Genomic DNA, 12,256 nt, shown 5'->3' on the forward strand with positions numbered 1-12,256 from the left:
CACACACATTTCTTATGTATGCAAACCTGTGTGTGGTGTCATATCGTTTGACTTCTCTGTGGGTATATGTTCCAGGCAACAACAGTGAGTGACTCATACACTGTCCATTTGAAAAGGTGGCAACTGTAGGAATACTGGCTGTTCAATATGATGTGCACCCTCTAAATATGTATCTTCCTATACATATCTATGTGTGTATGTGTAGTTACATATATATCTAAATATCACACACACACACACACACACACACACACACACACACACACACACACACACACACATATATATATATATATATATATATATATATATATATATATATATATATATATATATATCTATATACATATATATATATATATATATATATATGTGTGTGTGTGTGTGTGGTATCTTTGGAATGTTTATTGCTTCCACATTGTACATTACCTATGGTAGCCAAACTGTACTGCATGATATGTTATTGAAACCATCCTGACATCATACTGGTGAGATGGATTTCTGTTAACATCTTGTGGCCATGTTGTGTAGAATCCTAGTTATTGGACTTGCAACAGTTGGTGTTGTGTTGCGGGGCAGAGCTGTTTGGCTGTGGGGGAGGGGGTGATATCAATACTTACAAGAAGTATTTAGCTTGGGCCCCCCTCACCCCCATTAATGGTGCCTTTGGTCATATATCCATTTGTTATGTTCTCTTTTATATCTATAGATATATATCTGTATATACATTGCATATAATGGTATATAATGGTATATATATATATATATATATATATATATATATATATATATATATATATATATGAAGCCGCGGTGGTACAGTGGTAGCGTTGTTGCCTCACAGCAAGATGTTCTCCTGTTCGATTCTCGGCTGGAGTGCCTTCTGTGTGGAGTCTGCATGTCCTCCCCGTGGTCAAATGGCCTCCAAAAGACATGCGTGAATGGGCGTTCCTTTGCTGAAGGTTGGGCATCGGGCTGACAACTCGGCACTATAAAAACCTACTGCCAATCATTAGTGGACCGGAGTTCTGCTGTGGCAACCCCCTAACCGGGAAAAGCCGAAAAGACAAAGAAGAAGATATATATATATATATATATATATATATATATATATATATATATATATATATATATATATATATATATATATACATGCATATAGACATATATGTGTAGACATATCTATCTATAGATGTATGTGTATATATATATATATATATATATATATATATATATATATATATATATATATATATATATATATATATACATATATATATATATAAAGATATATAGATATAAAAGAGAACATAAATACATATATGAACATCAGGGTTATGTATATCTGACAATAGTTAGTGGTAAATCACTTTGGCTATGGTGTGCAGGGTCCTGTGTTTGTGACTTGCAAAGGCTGTTTATTTTGTTGATGGGCAGAACAAAGGCCATTGTATACAGAGCGATTAAGGCAATTTTAAACAGTTGTAAGCAGGTTTGCATGTAGGTAAGCACTGCTATCTTCAGGTTACAGTTTCTTATACTCATTTAGAGTCTCACTCAGACTCTGGAATAGACTGCCCGTACATGTCAAGCAGAGCTCCTCTTTGGCCATGTTCAAAAGGAACCTTGATGATTGGATGGGAGATAGAAAATTCACCCCGGGTATCACATCAGTCACCCTGCTAGACAGGGGCCCAGGGAAGTAAATACTGTGGGAAGAAATAGCCAGGGAATTGTTATGACTAGGCTTGTATAGGCCCTAGGGCTGATAGTCCAGTACCAACCTTATGAACTTGCTTAACCTGTGTAGGCATTGCTTAACCCTGCGCAAACAAGCTTAAACCCGATTACTGCTACTTAAAAGTGCTTGCTCCCACTTATCCTTGAGCATATTTCTTTAAATGAAATGAAAAAGTGTTGATAGGAAAGTGGTGAAAAAGGGGCAGAAAGAGGGAAAGACAGTAGGGAAAATAGCTAGGGATGTGCAGGATGGGTGTAAGGAAGATTTATAGCTGTCCATTTCTTCTACAGCAACAGCTGTGCATATGCACTGATTTGGAGGTTGATTTGGACACTCATACCCTTGAGAGAGGGGTAAGGACAACAATAATATGTTGTGAAGCCAATTAGACTAGATTACATGTCCAGTGGACATGTGTGCAAAATGGACAGCTTTGTATGGGGCTAGATTTTTTAGGGGGGGGACAGATTGCCCGTTTTTTAAGGTGAGAGTGGGATGTTGGGGAGGGATAGTAGGTATATTTGGGGAGGTAAGTTGGGTAGGATAACAGATGAGACAGACAAGAGAGCATACAGGGGTGGTATATGACACATGTGGCAGGTAAACACCTTGGATTGGGAGGGTGTTTGGAAGTCGGAAGCCCATGAGCCCCCTAGTGGAAACAGTGGGACTGAGGTCCCCACCCATGGGCAGTCACCACTGGAACTTCACGACCCCGAAGGTGGCGGTGCTGGGGGCTAAGTAGGTGGGTCAGGCTGATCATCTAGTTGTGCCAGATAGCCCTCAAGCTCACGTAGCAGATCCCCAAACTCCCTGCTGAGCTCACTATGCACCAGACCCCAGACCTGGTGACGTGTGACAGTGTCCTGTCTACGCCCTTGCCCAGGGGGGTGAGCCCCATCCCCTGAGGTGGTTCCACTTAAAGGTGGTGCAGGACTAGTGGATGAGGAGGTCCCAGGGTTGGCCCCAGATGTGCTGGTGCCTGGTGCCATGGCCAGATGAGGTGGGAGAGGTGAGTCCGCTGGGACCGGCCTTCCCAAACTTGCTATGGTGTTTCAATTTTACAACATATGTGGGTTAGTAATAGTCAACACATTCCAGGATTAGGTATAACAGCATGCATAGATATTCCCATTAACCTGAAACACCAGATATGGATTGCATAGCAAACAGAACACATGCATATATGGAACCACAGTGGCCATTACAACAGCATGCAGGTACTTTGATGGCAGCATGCCACCAATGTGGGAGTATTTCAACACGGCACATGCATAGAAACACATTTAAATATTTATCAAATAATAGGACATATGTTCCAACAGTAGATTTAATAGTGCACATACTGATTGAGTAGTGTATTTAGTTTATTGTTGTAGATATGGTGGGGGGGAGAGAAAGATGTTACTTAGCAACTTGTATATCCTTGTAGTTCTCATTACTTTCCTAGTCAGTGCTGTGATCTATACCTTACAGGTATTATTACACTACCCTATGGCCTTAGTTTGGACAGTAGTATGGATGTAGACAACTATATACATGAACTGAGTTTTACCTGCAGTATATACCTCTTACCTGGTATACCTGTGGAGGTATTGTTTGTTAATATCATATGACTATGCATATTCCCAGATTCCAGGTTGATGTTATGCACATACCTGTCCATCTCTTATCGCACACACTCTGGGCATGTCTTGACAACATGCAGGTGAAACCAGGACATATTTTGACTACTGATCTCATAAACCTTTGGTGAGTTGCACAATAACAGGTTTATTTTTATAGACATTTTCCAAATATGCACAGGCCTGACAGTCAGTTATATGACATTAAATGCTGCCTATTTCTCAGAGATTAGCATGCTGATATGCCAGGGGCACAGGTTAACAGCCAGCAGATATGGGCCAATTAACTGGACATTCTGGACAAATCTGTACAGTTGAGGGGTATGATTCTGCATACAGCTTACTACCACTCCCAGGATTTGAACTATGGCTGTGTCTGCTAAAAATAAATCAGTGGACATCACAGTTGAGTGTGCTGTATAGATATTGCTGTGTATCTTTTCTCTTATTTCTGTCTATAAGTCTCCCATGCTTTTACAATCTGACCTTGTAATTACAACACTCTTAAACAGGGTTTCCTAGACAATTTTATTATGTAGCACAGTGTGGATGACAGTGATAAGTAACACTTTATTATTCAAAGAAACTGCAACACTAACAATGCCAGACAATACCAGAGTAAACAGTAACAGTCCAGGATTTCAATCATTTATTTCTAGGCACAGTTTTCATATCTGACAGACCTGTGGGGGAATGTTTGTTAGTACTACCTGAATGTTGCAACACATATTACCAGATTCCACATTATTATTATGCACATATGTCTCACTCCGTTACTGCACACACTCTGATCATAGCTTCAGAACATGGGGGTGGAGATGGGAACATACTTTGCTTATTACTCTCATAACATTTTGGTGAGTTGCTAGAGTGACAAGTTTGTTCTTATAGATATATTTCTGTCAGTTATGATGTCTGACAATCAGTTGTATGTCATTATTTGCTGCCTAAACTTCTGGGATCATCCCACTGATTTGCCAGGGGGACAGGGTGACAGGCAGCAGATATGGGCCAATTAACTGGACATTCTGGACAAATCTGTTCAGTTGTGGGGTATGATTCTGCATACAGCTTATTATTACTCCCAGGATTCGAACCATGGCTGTGTGTGCTAAAAATACAACAGTTCACATCTCATTTGAGTGTGTTATTTAAATTATGTTGTCAATCTTTTCACTGTTTTCTGTCTAAGTCTCCCTCAGTTGTACAATATGACCTCTTGTGATCACAACAGTCATATACAGACATTCCTACACATTTTATTTATGTAGCACAGTGTGGGTAACAGTGTTTAATACAACAGTACTATTAAAAGATTGCAACACTACATTACCATATGATACCAGAGTAAACACAAGCAGTCCAGCAGTTAGACCTTTATTGTCAGGCTGTTAACCTTTTATTTACATCCAACCTATATGAGTCTCTTCCTGCCATATTGTCTGGTGTATTCAGTACATGCCATACACAATACAGGTTTATACTGACAATTAACTTTCTACTACTTTTAGATTTATTTCTTATGACAGTACATGCAAGAGTATTACTAACCTGCCTCTTGACGCAACCTCTGCAATCTACAGGCATGGGCTTCCCAGTTCACAACCCATTCATCTGCTGCTGTCGAAGACATAAGAGGAATATTTAGCTATACCTATCCATAATATACATGAGCTGGCAATTATTAAACATGTAGTAGACTGATACTTACACATGGCTGGGACATCCCCCATCCGCCTAGCCTCTTGGATCCATTGATCCAAGATCTCCTTCTTGCTCTGCTTCAGGTCAGCATAGTGATACCTGACCTGCTCACCAGTTCGAGGTATGCCAGTGGCATTGGTGAGGTCACAGGCAAGACAGTCCCAGGCTTCTGCTTTATATTGGGAACCCTGGTACTGGCCCTGCAGCAGTCTCTGGTCATGGTCTTTAACAAGGAGTCCTGCCATTACTTTGGACTCTTGGATGCCCCCGTACTGCACCCAAAAGTGCACTCCTTCTCCAACACCAGTCATAGTGTCCACAGGAGGAAGCTGCAATCAGTTATGAGATGTATTCCCACCTGTTGGGTTTAAATAGGGCTGATTTACTGCAATTTGCTGCGATTGAATGGTTTTGAAAAGGATAAGCTATGGGCAAACCTGCTTTCCTAAGATTGACATTGCTTAAAGGTGTATACCAATGGGCAAACTGATTTAGCTGGCCTATACATTGCTTACACCTAGTAAGCTGGCCTGTGCAATGCTTAGCGTTACTTAATTTTTAATTTGCATACTATTTGCTGTTTGGCATTGATTTATTATTCATTACATGTTATAGATGTGTTTGGTATCCCTGAGTCATGTGTACGTACACTGTATGAGGTCCTTTTGTTTATTAGGGGATTTCAACACTTTATTACAATGAAACCTCACATCTGGACTTAATGCAGTACTCCAGTTCACATATTTACGTTATGTAGTAGTTTATACAACATAAACCTGTATATAGATTCCTTTCACATGTTAAGTTTGATTTGCCTATAGTGAGGATCTGTTTGGTGATACCTCAATCTTGTGTACTGGTGTGATGGTTTACTGGTTAACTACTGTGACTATAGTGTACAGAGGACTGGGTTCATGACCTGCAAGGGCTGTTTATTTTGTTGCTAGGCAGAACAGCAGTTGTTGAATACAGAGTAATTAAGACACTTTTAAGCAATTGTAAGTGGGTTTGTGTGGGTTTGCGTGAAAGTAAAAAATGCTAACTTCCAGTTAAATATGCTTACAGAGAGCTTCAATGTTGCTTAACCTGTGTGTGCCTTGCTTACCCTCATGCAAACGGGCTTAAACCTGCTTACTACTGCTTAAATATGCTTACTCCCGCTTACTACTGTTTAATAGTGCTTACTCACGCTTACCCCTGCACTAATTTAGACAGAAATGTAACATGATTCTTGGGAAGGTGGTAGATTTGGACATTCTATGGATTTATCATTCATTACACATGATACCTTCGATTTGTATCCCTGATTCATGTGTACAAATACTGTATGGGGCACTTGTGTTTATCTATGGATTTTACAACATTATTACAATGACACCTCATATCTGCATCTAATGCAGTACTCCATTTCACAAATATATGTTATTTAGTAGGTTATACAACAAAAAATATTGTTCATAAAGTGATTTGACATAGAAATTGGAATGAGACTCAAACCAGGAATAACTGCTTGTAAGGCGAATGCTCTGACCATTACACTATTGCAGTACAGCTTCATTTGCATATATCTTGATATTTATCTTCTGGTGCCATTTAAGCTACAGTTTATGTAGCTAAGCTCTGGTCAAACCCGTGCACCTACTGTTAAATTTTATCTGTTTGCTAAAAAAAATTAATTGTTTATATTATTATATTTTAAACATTGCTCTTATAAACTTGGGGGGGGGTGTTGCTGGGGTTATGCAACCCCCTATGAGCAGTCTCACTCATTGTAATAGCTAAACTGCAGTTCTTGACTGCAGGGGCATGTATATTTATTTATTTATTTGTTTTACATTTGTTGACCGGGCTAGTCTAGCTGGATACATGCCCTTTTTCAGTAGAGGCCCGGGGAGATAAGCTCCAAGACATGGTCTAAATACAATAGTACAAGTTCAAACAACACAGAAAAAAATATCAATATACTAATAGAAATAGCAACTTTAAAAAGGAAATAAAACTCATCAACAATGGTATTACGTAATTAACAGTACAGAGTTTGTAACAGAATATATTATTGAGGAAAAAAAATCATAAAACAGTGAAATTTCAAGTATGGAGACATATCAGGTTAGGTCATAGTTAAACAAAGGAAGTTAGGTGATGTAATGACTGTAATGTAGCAAAGGAGTTACTTAAGAAAAGAAAGTAAAAAGAGGATATAAAAAAAGAAAAGGGGTAGATAAGAAAAGTATGATAAGATGGAAAAAAGTAGCAGAGGACAGTAAGCACTGGATAGGTTAGATAACCTAGTAGAGGTAGATGACTAGTCTGGTTTTGAACAGGGGCATAGCCAGTGAGTTTTGAGGAGAAGTTTGTCTGTTTTTAAAGAGAGATAATGAGGTGAGTGAGGAGAGGTCACAAGGGAGAAGATTCCAGGATTTACCTACAGAATTAGAGAAAAGGGAATCCCCAGCTCTGTTGTTAGGTTTAGTGGTGTGGACTAGTAGTTTTTGAGATGAGCGTAAGGACTTCAGATTTGTATAGGGGGTGATTAGGGTTGATAAACTTGGAGTATTAGAAGGTTTATAAAGGATGTTGTGGGCAAGGGTGAGTTGGTGAAATTTAATCAGGTGTTGTAGTTCTAACCATCCTAGCTGTTTTAGGTTAATGCAATGATGGGTTCTGAATGGGTTGCCTGTAGCAAATCGTGCTATGTTATTATAAGCCATTTCGAATTTGTTGAGGTTATTCTTGGAGAGATTAGTAAAAATGGGAGAGGCATAAAGGAGTGTAGTGATCAAGTGTGTGTGGGTAATTGTAGTTTTAGCAGTGGGGGAAAGGAAGGGTTTTATCCTGTAGAGGGTACCGATTTTTTTATTAACAGTCTTTATGGTATTATTGATGTGGATGTCAAAGCTCAGATTATTGTCAATGGTGACACCGAGTAGTTTGGTGGTAGAGTCAGGAGATATAATAGTATCATTGGTAGATGTTACTGAGAATTGGAGAGGGGAGGACTTATGAGTAGGCGTGAAGAGGAGAAGTTTGGTTTTTTTTAGGGTTCAAGAGGAGGCAATGCTGAGAGAACCATTGTTCAACTATGTTGAATACTTTTTGGGTGAGAGCATGAAGGTCATGGGATGATGTAGCTAAACATAATAGTGTTGAGTCATCAGCATATTGTATGCAGGTGGGCTGTGGGATAGCTAGATGAAGGTCATTAATAAATATAGAGAAAAGAAGAGGTCCAAGTATGGATCCCTGAGGGACTCCTAAGGTAACAGGTAGAAGGGTGGATAAAGTGTTTTGCCAAAGTACTGCTTGTTGTTGGTTGTCAAGGTAGGATTGGAACCATTTTATGGAAAGTGGGTCTAATGAGAGAGATTTCAGGATGTTTAAGAGAATTTGGTGGTTTACCATGTCGAATGCTTTGGACAGGTTGATGAATAGAGCAGAAGAAAGGTTATTCAGGTTTCGGTGCCTGTTAATATAGTCAGTGAAAGACGAGAGGGCAGTGGTAGTGCTGTGTGAGGGTCTGAAACCATGTTGACAGTTGAAAAGTAAGTTATTTTCAGTTAGATGGTGGAGAAGTTGCTACACTTCTCCATAATTTTAGCTAGGGGAGAAAGTAGGGCAATGGGGCAATAGTTTGATATTTCTGTGGAATGTCCTCCTTTATGTAGGGGGATTATGTGGGAGACTTTCCATACGGTGGGGATGTAACCTTCAGTAATTGATCTATTTATCAATATGGAAATAGGATAGGCTATGGCCTTGGATGATATCTGTAGATATTCAGAAGGCAGTAGGTCTGCAGAAGGAGAGCATGGTTTCAGTTTATTCAAAAGGGTTTATTGTGAGAGCTCTGCCCTCAGACATGCCCCCTGCACTCGTCCATGCTCCGTGTCTGTTTAGAAGCTCTGGCAGCGTGCCTTCATTAATATGCATGGCACACTGCCATGCTGCACCTAAACGGTCGCTTCGGTGCAGGACTAAGCTATTCCTGCACAAAGTTTACTGAATCTGGGGGCCAATCAGACAAACCAACACTTCCCTCATCCATATTTTATTATTAGCAACTACAACTATATTATCTGTGTATGTCCTAATTACTAGAATCACTGCCTCCATTTGCATGACATATCTACTGTAGCATCTTTCCTTTGATAAGCTACTTCACTCATTCATCACCAATGCAAACAATATTCCAATCATGGGACATCCATATCTTATACCACACTTCATGCATATTTCTTTACTCAGCCACCCATTTGATAACACTCACTCCATTATTTTAATATGCTGACATATGCACTTTCCTAATTCTATTAAATATTCCATACTTCGCTATTGCATCCTGCAAAGCATCATGTACTACTGTATCAAATGCCTTGCTAATAATACATACTATAAGTTTTATATCCTCCTTTTTACTTATAATATCTACAATTTCCCTCACAACCAATAACAATTATTGTCCAAAAAAGATGACCGCAAATCATTACAGAGAAAAAGGGAATTATACTTATAAAAATGTTTATTCCAGATGTTACCTTTTATGTCAGATGTACTTTATTCCATAACATCCCTCTCCTTTCATCCATTCTCCACTATATTATGCTTATAAATATGTTATAATCTGTGATATTAAGCATGGGGGTCTCCATTTTTATTTCATTCTTCTCATCTGTCTACTTTATAAATTTTAATATCCACCTACATAATTCTTCATAAATAAACATTTCCTTCAACAATTCCTTCAGTACATTTACAAAATACTCTCTTTGCTAATCCATTAATTTATTCTACCTTCCATACTCTATACCATCTGGGACTGATACTGAAACATTTACTTCCCTAAGTACATCATCCAGTTCACTAATCATGATTTCTTCTTAAAATTATTTCTTATCTTGTCCTAGAAGGGTTTTTTTTTTGTTTTGTTTTGTTTTTTACTTTTCATTCTCTCTTTATTTTTCCTTTTTTCTTGTCTTGCACATATTTTCTACACCTTCTCAGTTCTATGATGCTTTCCTTTTTTACTATTTGCCACTGCTGCATAAGTTTTAACTGCTTCATTCTCTGACAGTACCTCATCAGGTTCCTTTTCTGCATTGCCATCCTCAGCACTTCCAAAAAAGATTATCTGCCATCTTGTCCCATGAAACAGCAGAACCGTCACTTGGATCATCCTGTTGATTATTTGTAACAGGACATCATCTGCAAGCCCTGCTGATGCCAGTTCTGTTATTTGGACCACTTCAACAGACTTGCTCACTTCCCTCCCCATGGACACAGCTAAATGCTGCTCATTTGTAACATTCACCACACAGGATTCTTTGTTTACATTCCATATGGAACAACCTTTTCTCCAGATTCTCACTTTCTACCTCCAAACCCTCCATAGCTTTTCTCTCCTCCTCCATGTAGCTGCTTCCCTTAGGCCTCTTCCTTGCTGCTGTAGGATCCCTCTTGCACCATCTAGCACCTCCAAAGAGTAATGGAAGTTCCTCAATGGCCTGACCAAATTTCCTGTGCTATAAATACTACCTTGTTTCTGCCTTGAAAAAGAGGCTACTAGCCTATTAGGATTGACCCAGTCAACAAAAGATAAATAAATATAACATTCAAGCACATAGGTAAAAAATATAAACATTAAAGAAACACTATAGTATTTAAGTAGACAGGTAAAAATTATGAAACTGTTAAGGCATTTTGTACAAACAATGTAACAAAAAAAATAGACATTTTTTTCAATAATGAACACTTGTCACGTTTGCAAATAAGACTGAGTTGTGATTAATGGTGAGTAAGTTAGGTAGTGTAGTTGTTCTGATGGTTTTGCTATAAATTAAGCAACTGTTCTCAGTTATTCTGTTGGGAGATCTGTAAATTTTAGTCATGTATGGGAAGGCATATAGGACTGTGTAAAGGACATAAGCAGTGAAAAGGGTTTTCCTTGCTGTGTCAGAAATGTATGATTTTGCTCTTTATAGGCATCCTTGTTTATAATGAGCCCTTTTGCTTACTTACTGTATATAATGATCAGAAATCAGCTGATTATCAGTTACAACTTTAAGAAGCTTGATATTTTATTTATTTACCGGGAAAGTCTGACTTGGAACAGAGCTAATTTTCAGTGGAGGCCCAGGGAGAAACGTTCCAGATGTATGTCTTTGTAACATAGGAGGAAACCAAAGCACCCAGAGGAAACCCACGTAAACACAGGGAAGACATGCAGACACCGCACAGAAGGCACTCCAGCTGAGAATCGAACGAAAGAACCTCTTGCTGTGAGGTGACAATGCAACTGCTGCACCACTACGCAGTCCAAATATGGACAAAAATAATAAAAATAATAAATATTATTAAGATATTATTATTATAATTATATTATAAATATAATAATATAAAATGGATGAACATTTGGGTTACCATTTTTATAATGTTGGTGGAGGTTTTAGTGAATAAGGGTCTTTTATGAAAAAGATAAGGTCAGTAATAAAAATGTCAAGTTACAAAGGACCAAGTAGTGATCCTTGGGAGTGCACCATCAGATACAGGTAGAAGGGAAGAATGTCAGTTGCCATTTTACTGTCTGTTATCTGTTGGGACAGAGTCAATGCTGAACATGTTGAAAATATTGGCTAGTTGAGGTGCAGCACTTGGGGGGCATTAGTGTTTGTAGTGTCTTTTTATTAATAAAGCTAATGAATGGATAATGTATGTGTTGAACAGACTTGCTAAGCTTTCACTTTGGTTTGAAGTGAGTATGATGGGTTGTGTTCACTGACTTGGGCTTAAAAGGTTGTTTTTTGCTAACCATTTAGTCTTACGGTTATGTGTATGGGTCTGTTGGGGCATAATATAGAATATCTTTTTTCCAGTTTTATTTGAGATTTGGTTACATTCTAGAGATATCTGTAACAGTTTTTTTGGTGGCTTGTTCACTGACCAAGCCTTCCAACTTTGTATCTTTGTCTAATGAGGTATTTAGTTTTCGGGACTGAGGCAGGAATAACTTTTTTGTGTTTAATTCTAAGAGATGCATGTGCATCTAATGTTGTGAGGAAAATATTAGTGAATTCAAGAACTACTTCCTGGAGTGGTAGGGTTTTTAGAATATTCCCTGTTAAGAGTTTCAGAGTATTGCAAACATTTTTTTTTTGGAATCTAGAGAGGTTTTTACCTTTTACCACAAGGG

This window comes from Protopterus annectens, chromosome 5.part0 (genome assembly GCF_019279795.1).
Source record: "Protopterus annectens isolate FY-2018-M chromosome 5.part0, PAN1.0, whole genome shotgun sequence".
In the NCBI taxonomy this organism is placed as follows: Eukaryota; Metazoa; Chordata; order Ceratodontiformes; family Protopteridae; genus Protopterus; species Protopterus annectens.